Source organism: Equus caballus, chromosome 24, assembly GCF_041296265.1.
Source record: "Equus caballus isolate H_3958 breed thoroughbred chromosome 24, TB-T2T, whole genome shotgun sequence".
NCBI classification, from domain to species: Eukaryota; Metazoa; Chordata; class Mammalia; order Perissodactyla; family Equidae; genus Equus; species Equus caballus.
Window position 1 is genome coordinate 33,844,573 of NC_091707.1, and position 9,773 is coordinate 33,854,345.

At 50.9% G+C, this 9,773-nt stretch overlaps 1 long non-coding RNA gene across 1 annotated transcript in view; it reads right to left on the reverse strand.

Annotated features, from left to right (window-relative positions):
- LOC138920666 (uncharacterized) overlaps positions 1–8,242 on the reverse strand; it is an 80,811-nt gene extending 72,569 nt beyond the window's left edge. The window contains exon 1 of the long non-coding RNA XR_011432238.1: positions 8,154–8,242. This is a non-coding gene — a long non-coding RNA (uncharacterized lncRNA). The remainder of the gene's footprint in view (positions 1–8,153) is intronic.
- Between the last annotated feature and the right edge of the window lie 1,531 nt (positions 8,243–9,773).

Sequence of the window (9,773 nt, forward strand, 5' to 3'; positions counted from 1 at the left end):
TAGCTCTGTGATTTCCCCCCAGAAACCCCCGCAGAAGGCACATGACCTGTGCTGGACATCTTCTGAATGGCATTCAGGGCGAGAACTAGAAATGCGGAGCTCACGTGCGCTGTCGCATCTCTCGGCAAGGACTTCTCTTCCTCTTTCATTCTGCACTTTCTAATGACCCCGGCCAGTTCCACTTCTCCTTTCTGATCAGGCCGGTGGAGGCAGCAGGAGGCTGAGCCTCAGACGAGTGCCAGCACTGACTCTCGCCACACCGGGAAATTGGAGGGGCAGCCACGAAGAGATTTGAACTTCCAGAGCTTTGACCGTGGATTCCCACCAACCAGGCTCTGTCCCAGCCTCCTACCCATGACAGACATGGCTCCCTCAGGCTGGTGGGCCATTGACCCACACTCCAATACCTCCAGGGCCCAGGCAGGCACTGTAAATACATGAAGCTCACTGGATGTAGAACAATGGGGAGTGGTGGGGAGTGTGGCAAACTGAGGAGTGAGTGCTTACCTGCCTAAAGCAGGCAGCTGCCCCTTGGTTCTATCCCACGTTGCCATATCTTCCAATTTGTCAAGAAAAGCCCAAATCAGAATTTCTACAAGAAATGTCCTTATTTTTAAAACACTCTGCATATCAAACAAACTATGTGGAGCAGGTTTGCCCCTAACATTTGCAAGGCCAGGGGCAGGAGTACCAACAGAGGACGCATACCGTAAGTCTAAATATTTACACATTATAAATCAAGCTTATAAAATACCTTAGCCAGCCCTGGTGGTGTAGTGGTTAAGATTTGGTGCTCTCGCTGCCACGGCCTGGGTTCATTTCCTGGTCAGGGAACCACCACTCGTCTGTCAGTTGTCATACTATGGCGGCTGCATGTTGCTGTGATGCTGAAAGCTATGCCACTGGTATTTCAAATACCAGCAGCGTCACCCATGGTGGACAGGTTTCAGTGGAGCTTCCAGACTAAGGCAGACTAGGAAGAAGGACCTGGCCACCCACTTCTGAAAAAACTGGCCATGAAAACCCTGCGAACAGCATCAGAGCATTGTCTGCTAGAGCACACGAAGGTGAGAGAATGGCGCAGAAAGACCGGGCAGGGTTCCGCTCTGCTGTCCATGGGTCGCTAGGAGTGGGATCAACTCAACAGCACTAACAACAAAATAAAATATGTTAAACAAAAAATGTTCTTTTCTCCTACCTTGACAAATACATCTTCATAACAACCTGGAAGGCAAGGTTTGGATTTAGAATCCTTAGACGCTCGGAACTTGGCATTAGCACAGGGCGGTACAGAGAGAAACAGCCCTCAGGCTGCAGCCTGTCCTCGTCTTGTCACTCCCCTAGCTCTGTCTCAGCAGCCTTGCGTCATGTTGGTGGACACACCACCTGCAAGCCAGGGGTCCATCCCACACAGACAGCCATCCCTTGGCCACCCCTCGGGCCTAGGGGTGCACGTACCGGTTGTCTGGTCCACCCTGGAGAAGACATATCTGGGGCAGAGGGCTACGCTTCCTGGAAGCCAGCTCAGGGCCACACAGGCATGATCCTGGTGTCCTGGGTATGTGAGGCATGGTCTAACACGGGACAGAGGGCTGTGGGTAGGCATGTCCCCTGGGTCCTAAGGACTCCTTGCCCCATGGGAAGGGATGTAGCAGGACGAGGGCCAGTGCCGGTCCCTGTAATGTGGGGAGTACAGAGCTCGGTCCTCTTTTGCCTGGGTCTGAGGGTGGCACTGCAGAGGTATGCCAGTCTGTAACTCTGACCTAGGTCACCGAGGTCTCCCTGGAGAGCCCAGGCCAGGGGAAGGTTCTGTGCACCAAGGAAGGGGTGCAGGACAGTGTCATCGTCATCTGTCACTTTGACTCGAGGGGTCCTGGGGAATCTCCGTTTCACCACCTGCCGTCCTTGGTGTTGATCTCTTACTAGCAGTGTTATTCCCTGAGACAGTGTCACAGCAAATTACAGGAAGGCCAGACTTTCAGTCTGCAGGTCGAAAAGTGTGGGTGGGGAGAGACGGGTGGCAAAGTCAACTTGAAGGTCACAGGGTTGCCATCTGCTGGACCCAAACTTACCAGCAGTGTTTATTAATACCTCCAGCCAACGTCCCAGTTGTGGCTGCGGCTTCACAGTGAAGGCGCTGAGCCAGCTGGGCACCCCACTGCTTTTCGGGACAAACAGGCCGTCGCTCTCTGCTGCCCCGGCCTCCTTCTCCCTTACAGGTTTCAGGGCCCCAGAGCTGCTCAGGAATTGCAACGGGGGAAAACGGCTAGAGAACTGAGACCAGCACTAAGGTGGTAAAGACTTCATAATCTTTCGTCTCTGGCAGAGGGGACTGGCATTTTAAGAGGCACCTGGGGAGAGTGTTGCCTGACCAAAGGAATGGTGGCTAAGGGTGGCATTTCAGGCTGAGTAGCAAGTACGGAGAGGAGACTGTTAATGTATGTCCTGCCATATGGATGACCAGCTACTGCGCTGGCCTTGTGTGGGTACCTGGGGAATGGCATATGGGGCGAGAAGGGAACAGAGATGTATTCCTCCTAAAATCTTGTTTGGCAACTGCTTGATGTGTGATCTGACTTAATCCACTTCCAGGAAGATAGACTCAAAACTTGATCCTGGTGTAAAGAATCTACCAGCAGACAGAGATCAGGAGCCCCTTCTTGGAGGAATTCACTAGGAAAATTTGCACAGACACATTCCGTGGCTGCTGAGGAGGTTTGTCTGGCTCCTTCTGGAAGATTCCTGGTAAGAGACTGCTGAGCTTGTCACTGAACCTAGAAACCAAGGTTAGAAGCAGTGGCAGAGACTGACAATTGACTTCTCAAAGCCGTTCTCCCCTTTTCCTTCTCTACAGAACCCTCATTTTGTCTAGGATGGCAACGTGCCCATCTAAAAGATTACATTTCCCAGACTCCCTCGCAGCTAGGGATAGCCATGTGACACAGGGCAATGACATATAAGCAGAAATTACTGGGTAGAGCTTATAAGAAAGCTCTTTAAAAGGTGGAGCCATCTCAGTTGGCACTTTCTCCTCCTTTCTGTCTAGAAGGCAGATGCAATGTAGGAGGTAGGCAACCATTTTAGGACCATGGGACAACCACGTGTATGAAGGAGGAAAAGAGATTCTGGGTCCCTGGTAACAACACAGAAATGTGATGATACATGTTCCGGAAGGCTTGCCTCTGGGTTTCTTTTAAGTGAAAGTAGGAAAGAGTTTATTTGGTTAAGACACTATGAGTAGCACTATTATGGGCTGTTTACCAAATTCTCTCTAACGCAGGAGCCAAGAGAACAAACAACCAAACAAGGAATTTAAACCATTGCCCCAACTCGGTGGTTCTCAACTGGGGGTGATGGTGTCCCTCAAGGGACAATTGACAATGTCTGGAGACATTTTTGGTTGTTACAACTTGGGAGACAGGTGCTGCTGGTATCTAGTGAATAGAAGCCAGGGATGCTGCTAACATCCTGCAATGCACAGGACAGACTCCATGGCAGAGAGTTCTCCAGCCCCAGTGTCAGCAGGGCAGAGGGTGAGAAACCACGCAGCCAGCCCTAGTGCTTCCAGAGCACTAGCCCTTAGCCCACTCCCCTGCCCTGGCCCCCTATCCATCCCTCCACTCACGGAAACAAACCCTGGTACTGGCCAGGCTGAAAAACTCAGGCCCTTGAGCACAGTTTGCACTTTCCGTATGCTACGCCTTTGCTCGTGTCTCTTTCCTCTGCCTAGAATCGTGTCATCTTCTCAGTGGTTCTTTAGAGGGGGCCCAGGAATCTTCATTTTTAATAAGGATGCTGGTGATTCTGATCTAAGCGGAATGAGATGCATAACTTTATCACGCCACATTAGTTTTTCTGAAATTCTTCCCGTTTTTCAAAATCCAACTCAGTCACCACAGTGCCTGCCTGGAATGCGGGATGGTTTTAGGTGATACTTGGTTAGAACTTACTTACTTTAACCAGTATATATTTATTCTAATAAGTCTAGTAGTTTTCCGTTTATTGTAATGATATACAGGATCCTTTACAAATAAATTTACTTTCATAAAAAAGTGAATCGATTTAAACAAGCTTGAGCTAAAAACTCCAGTTGTTTAGGAAACATCATTCTCGTTAATGGACAGTATGTAAATATTTGTTTTGTTTTCCATGTTGTTGCTTTCTGATGTGCACAGAAGACAAACAGGAAGGAGGCAAAAGCGAGATGTTGGCCAAAACCAAGATCAGTTACATTCTTCTTTTGTTTAAAAATACATACATTTAGATTGTTAAAGCCTAGCAAATATAGGGTATAAGACTAAAATTTAAAAGCCCAGAAGCATCCCTGAAATTTCCCCTTTTTATTTTCTCTAGAGAACATCCAGGTCTGAAAAGTGAAAAGCATCATATCTCATTTCCTCATCTCGCGGCATTTTAAGATAGACACTGAATTTTCCAAACCATCTTGCAACGTGCAGTCACAGACATAGGTCCCCATTCCTGGAGATGCGCTCTTCACAGGGGTGCCATTGGAGCAGTGAAATTAGGCTGAGTCACAGCAGCACCATGTCCCGCCCCGTCCCCATAAGCACCTCTTCTCTAAGTGAAGTCAGCATCATTCACCTCAAATGCTTATCAACCGCCTGCCGGCACATGGCGTGACTGGGGTTTAAGAGCTACTCAAGGTGACTGTTAAGCTGAAGACCCAAATCCTTGATGGGGCCCCCAAGGCCTTATATCCTCTGCCCTCGGCTCATCTCACACACCCTCATTTCCTCTCACTGGCCCTGTGCCTTTCTCCAGTTCACTACACTCCCTCCTGCTTCAGAATCTCACTCATGCTGTTCAGTCTCAACTAACGCTCTTTACCCCGTACTCCCCCTCCATCTGGTTAACTCCTACCTTTTCTTCAAACATCAGTTTAGGGAAGTTTCACCCAATTCTCAGATGAGATCAGATGCCCACTATCACACGGTTTCATAGCAACACATACCCTTCCTTCATAGTCACTAATAGACTGAAATTTCACACGTATCTGTGTGGTTATTTGGTTAACGTTTGTCTATTCCTAGACGATAAGGTTCTATGATGGCAGAACCTTGCAAAGCTTTGGCTCACCTTTGTATTCTCAGCTCTCTGCCCAGTAGCAAATAGCCTGTCACACAGTAGGAACTCAATAAATACTTGTTGATTGAATGAATGAAAGAATAAATGAATGAATGAAGCACAGCGCCTGCCTTCTAGGAATGTATAATCCAGGAAAATTCTTATTCTGACAATGAATACAAGTAACAACACAAACATTTGACCTACATACAGACGGCAAGTCTCAATCAGATCTTTAAAGAGCAGGAATGGAGGGAGGGACTCATTCCCGTGAAGACGGTAGAGATTGCGGACAGGAGCCCCACGTGGGGCCGAGGAGGCTAAGGTGGTGAGCTGTGTCTCCTGAGTCACACTGTCATCCAGCTTTTAGTCTTGTATCTAGATGTCACCAGTCAGACAGAGGCAAGGACCAGGATCAAAGCAGAAGCAGGCTGGAGTCCCGAACAGGGCTCGTAAAAGGACATTCACCTCTGTCTGCCCTCATCAGCCTCTGCTCTATTCCTCCAAGTCCTGCTTCCATGATAATGTACAATGGAAGGTGGCCTGTCTGCCTGCCCAACTGGCTCTCCATGCCCCTTCCTACACACACACACACACACACACACACAGACACTCCGTAAACCCATCCTCTGACCCAGACAGGACAGATGAAGATGATAAAAACAGGACATTCACTCATATCATGACAAAGCCACCAGTGGTGACTAATGGTGGACAGTCACATGACTCTCTAAATAGGCCATTCACTAACCCACGAGAAAAGGTAGAGACCATCTCTGTCTTGGATACTTCTGTACCCCTAGTAGCACAGGGATACAGCAGGCACCTAAGATTTGCTGGTTTGATAAACGAGTGAAGGAAAAAAGGACCTCTTACATTCTCAAGGCTTGTCTACTTCAGGTTAAATTTACCCACGGCTCCCTCACATGTTTGTGTCCCATTGTTTATCTCCAGGGGGTAGGAGGAACAAGGCTGTAGGAGCCCCAAATCCTGAGCAAGCAAGGCTGACTGGGTTGGCCTGGTGGCCTCTAGGAAGTTTCTGGTACCACTAGGATAGGCATCTACTTCTGTCTGGGTCTAACCCCTGGGGATCGAAGACAGGGTGTCATGAACTGTGACCTAGAACTGGGATGCAGGTGATGGGAGGGGTCATTTTTTGCCACCCAGAATCCATTCCTCCTTCTTTTGGTAAAACACCCTACTTTCCTTTTCAAGAACTGCCTCTTGAGCCAGTCCTGATGGCCTAGTGGTTAAAGTTTGGTGCTTTCATTGCTTCAGCAGCCAGGGTTTGGTTCCTGGTTGGGGAACCACACCACCTGTCTGTCAGTAGCCATGCTGTGGTGGTGGCGCACACAGGAGAACTAGAAGCACTTACGACTACAATATACAACTATGTACTGGGGCTTTGGGGAGGGGAAAAAAAAAGGAATTGCCTCTTTCCCACATGTAGAGCTGTCAGTCAGGTGCCTGGCCATATTGGGAGAAAGTGCAATCATGTGACCCAGTTTGGGCCAGACTCTTTCCTGGAATTTCACTCTTGAGCAGAGCAAAGGAAAGAGCCAAAAGACAGTGGGAGCCCCCACTCCAGCTGCAAAGGCCTGAGCAGAGAACTCCTGTGGTGGAGCACTGCCCTGGGCCTGTCTTATTCTGAGCCTTGTTTCCAGCCTTCCTTTGGATTCTGGGAGCCACACAATATCCTTCCAACAAATTCCCTTCCTCCTTAAGTCAGCCAGAGTGAGCTTCTATTAAGAAACCCAGCACTCAGGAATGAAGCATTAGTCACACCTGGGTTACCCAGGAAGTGGGGCGGGCACTGGATCCTAATTCTCAGAGGCCATCAGGAGCAGGCTGCTTTCTGAGAGGGTTCCTGGGTGCCCTGTGCTCCAGAGAAACCGGGACTTCAGCCAGCCCTGCACCAGCCTCTGGCGACCCGACCCGGGTAAGACCCTTTACTACTTCTGGCAAGAACCCCAGGTTCTAATTTGAAAACCACCCCTGGGAATTTGCAACTCAGCCTCCAGGCTGCACTCTTCATCCCCTTTCCTTCCTTCCTGCAAAGACCAGCCAACCTGCCCAGGGGCAATATTTGAAAGTCTGGGCCAGCGTTGGCCAATCAGAATGTGCGGGGGAGCTGGAGCAGGGGTAAGGCAGGCCCAGCACTGCAGCATGGAGGGCGCTAGGGCGGGGCTACCGGCTAGCCAGAACGTAAATACTTCAGTCTTGTAACAACCGGCTGCACTAGGCACCCACGCGTGGGGAACAGCTCCACGCCTATAGGATGGGAGCGCCTCTGAGGGAGGGGCGCTCTACAGTGGGCGTGACCCTGCTCTCCCCAGCCTTCGCTCCCCACCTGTCCCTGCCTAGACAAGGGCTCCGCACAGAGCAGGTGGTTAACACACATTGGCAAATAAAACTCCCCGGATAGAGAAAGAAGTGAAGAGTTAGAGAAGGGGTAGAAGGAGGCAAGGAAGGGGGAAAGTGGATCTCTTCCAGAAAAATCAGACTGCGGACCTTCCCCCTGCGTTCACACTCCCCATGGGGGCTGTCTTGAAAGAGGAAAAAAGGTGCAGAATAGGGAGATGCATGCAAGTGTAAGAGGGGGAGAGGGTGGGGGAGGGGTGGCCCGCAGCCCCATGGCCCAGTGGTTAAGTTCGTGAGCTCCGCCTCAGTGGCTGAGGGCTTCACTGGTTTGGATCCTGGGAGCGGACATGGCACCACTCATAAGGCCATGCTGAGCCTGCGTCCCACATAGCACAACCAGAAGGACCTACAACTATGAAGTGGGGGGGCTTCCGGGACAAAGAAAAGAAAAGAAAAATATATTGGCAACAGATGTTAGCTCAGGTGCCAATCTTTAAGAAAAACAAAAGAGCAGGCTGTGCTGCCCTTCTCCTTGCTGGGGCAGAGGGGAGAGCGGCTGCCACTTATCAAACATTTGCCTCATTGTTCACTGGATTATTTTAGGAACCATTCCTTTCCCCATTTTGCAGATAAAGGAACAGACTCAAGAGGTTACATGGTTTGCCCAAAGTCACACAGTGGAGTGCAGAGATGGGGCTCAAACTCACCTTCGTTCCCTCCAAAGCTGGAGCTATAGCTGACGGTTGAGCGCCCTGGGGGAATTTCTGAGTCCCAGCTAACAGCCAGGACGGGGGGGGGGGGGGGGGGGGGGGCAGCAGTCTTGAGTTGTGCTGCCACCTAGTGACAAGACAGAGAACTGCGACCCAAACCTTCCCCTCCTTCCTTCCCTCCCCAGGCTCCAACCCCGCCCCTGGCTTGAGAGGCCCGCAGGGCTGAGCGCCCCCTCTGGCAGCCAACCACTGGGCGTTTAGGCGGAGGCCGCCTGGGTGCAGAGAGCTGAGCTCTAGAGTGAGCAGGTGCCTCCTCAGGCCTCCTCACTGTCTCCCAGCGCGCGGCTCTGAAGAAACAGTTGTTGAGTAAATGACCAGGGACGCAAATCTCCACAGGCCTGGGGACCCCGCTGGTCTCCACAGACAACCTGTGAGGACACTCCACTGTGAGGGTCAGGGATGAGCACGTCCCGGGCTGGGCCAGCCTCTGCCTCAGTGCGGGGTCCTGCACGATCCCTTCCACGGAGCACAGACTGGCGCCCTGTGCCGTGTTAAGCAGCTTGTCTTGCATTATCTAATTTCATCCGAGACCCAAAGAGCTCATCGTGGCCTGCCCGAGTTCTCAGCAGGGACTCGAACCCGGAGCCTCAGACTCCAAGGGCAGGGTTCTGCTTCATCACTCTGCCCTGCCACCCCACGTCCGCCCATTTGACTCACCCCACGAAACCTCGTTTTTATCAGCCTAGTCATCCAGATGTGATGACTCAAGAGTCGCCGTGGGGCAGACTGCCAGGGGGAGAAAGGCCTGTGTCAGCACGGTGGCTCTCCTGACCTTTAAGGGCAGCGAGGAGTTAGCTCAATCTGAAACATGTGGCTGCCGACGGACTTCAGTCTCAGCTGGAACAGGACAGAACAGCTGGGCAGAGAAGCAGAGGGGAGTCCCGCTTCCTGTGCCTCCCTGCTCTTTCTGGGTCTTCTCCCAATCCCAGGGTCGCCTGAAACGTGGAAGGCAGAAGCCACATTCTCCTTTTAGACCTGGTTCTTGGAATCTGGTTGCAAATGGAGAGAGGATAAAGGGTCACCTTCTAGAAGGCAGGACATTCTCACCAAACCTGTGCTTCACTCGGCCCCAAAGTAATTCAGTAACTTCTCTGTTTAGTCCTCAAAGCTTGCCTCCAAAGTGCGTCATTTGTGTCAGGAAACCCACTTTCGATTCGGGGCTACATAAACCGGTTGCCCATAGTAACAAAACAAACATCACTGAACAGTCAGCTCTGCCCCTAACAGCGTCTCTGGTGAGGGCAGATGCTAAGTGGCATGCTCCCAAATAGGTGGTTTTTACCTGAAATATCTGGATTACTCATGTAAACCAGTCATTTCCTACATTTGGTGGTCATCACACTGCTCTGAAGATCTGATGAAAACTCTAGACTCCCCCTGCCCTTTACAAAGTATATATGTACTCATCAAATTTGGGTTATATCATTTCAGGGGCTCGTAGACTCCTGAAACCCATTTGTAGAACCCCAAGGTAAAAACCTGTCCTCGGTCAACACAGCAAGCACCCAGTACTCAAGAAACACAGCTGCTGGCAGAGAGTGTGGTCCAGGGCGTGTG